Genomic DNA, 1447 nt, shown 5'->3' on the forward strand with positions numbered 1-1447 from the left:
CTTATAACCATATTTGATAGTTTATGGGAAGCCTTAGTCAGTGGACATTTTTGTGTTTAACTTTTAATTTTAAACTACTTTTAGTCTTAGAGAGAAGGTTAAAAAATAGTTGAGAGTTCCTGTATACGTTTTGCCCAGCTGCTCTTAATGTTCACATCTTATAGGTCTATAGTATAGTTAACAACACCTGGGAATTAGCATTGGTATAGTGCTAGTCAGGCAGGATAATCCTTACCTGTTCCTCCTTTTGGAGGGCAGTAGAATGTGGTAGTTGGAGTTGCATGATACTTGATTCATATCTCTGTATAATGATGTCATGCAATACCCTGATTGCTCCTTTTGAATTCTTTCTGAAAAAGGAAAAATAAAACATGAGTATAGTGCTGTTAACTAAACTACCAAATTTATTTGAATTCTACCAGTTGCCTCTGATGTCCTTTTTTTTTTGTTGTTCAGGATCCCACATTACAGTTAGTTGTTATGCCTCCCTAGTCTCGTATAGTCTGTCGTAGTCTTTCATGGTTTTGTCAGAATTTCTCAGACTTTTCTTGCCTTTCATGACCTTGACAGTTTGTCTTTTTTTTTTTTTTTTTTTTTGAGATGAAGTCTCACTCTGTCACCCAGGCTGGAGTGTCGTGGTGTGATCTCAGCTCCCTGCAACCTCTGCCGACCGGGTTCAAGCTATTCTCCTGCCTCAGCCTCCTGAGTAGCTAGGATTACAGGTTCCTGCCACTGCGCATGGCTAAGTTTTGTAGTTTTAGTAGAGATGGGATTTTACCATGTTGGCCATGCTGGTCTTGAACTCCTGACCTCATGATTCACCTGCCTAGGCCTCCCAAAGTTCTGGGATTACAGATGTGAGCCACCGCACCTGGCCTTTGTATGTTTTTGTAATACAGGTTATAAAACGTATGACTCAAGTCCTTGACACTTTGAAGAGTAACTGGTTCAGTGTTTTGAAGAATGTCCCTTAATTTAGGCTTATCTAAGGGTTTCTCATGATTAGAATGAGATTATGAATTTGGATTATGAGATTAGAATGAGAATATGCATTTTAGTAAGAATACTACCGTAAATACGGTAATGCTGGTTACTTAATTGGTAAAGGTTTTAAAAATACTACATATAGAAATTTTGCAGGAGTTAGGTATAGAAATGATGGTTGAATTTTTAACTAAAAGTCTCAAGATGCAGTATCTGGCCATCCTAAGCTCATGGATCCAACTACATGGTTTCTTCACATTTCTCAAATAAATTGTGCACTTTCCAGTTCATGCTATTATGGCTTCCTTGAATGGTGTCTTCTCTGATATAACCATAAAGTTCTAACCACTCTTCAAGACCTCAACCCACCCCCTACCTCTTCTGTAAACCCGGTCTCAACTATATCAAGTAAAGTGCTTGCTGTATTCTCTAAACTACTATTTACAAAAAAATTCTTTCTGTC

General features: G+C 37.9%; 1 non-coding gene across 1 annotated transcript; it reads left to right on the plus strand.

Annotated features, from left to right (window-relative positions):
* The first annotated feature begins 212 nt into the window (after positions 1–212).
* Positions 213–344, plus strand: LOC129014784 (U8 small nucleolar RNA). The gene has a single exon (XR_008494319.1). It is a non-coding gene; the product is annotated as a U8 small nucleolar RNA (small nucleolar RNA).
* The last annotated feature ends 1103 nt before the right edge of the window (positions 345–1447 follow it).

Source organism: Pongo pygmaeus, chromosome 16 (assembly GCF_028885625.2).
Source record: "Pongo pygmaeus isolate AG05252 chromosome 16, NHGRI_mPonPyg2-v2.0_pri, whole genome shotgun sequence".
NCBI lineage: Eukaryota > Metazoa > Chordata > Mammalia > Primates > Hominidae > Pongo > Pongo pygmaeus.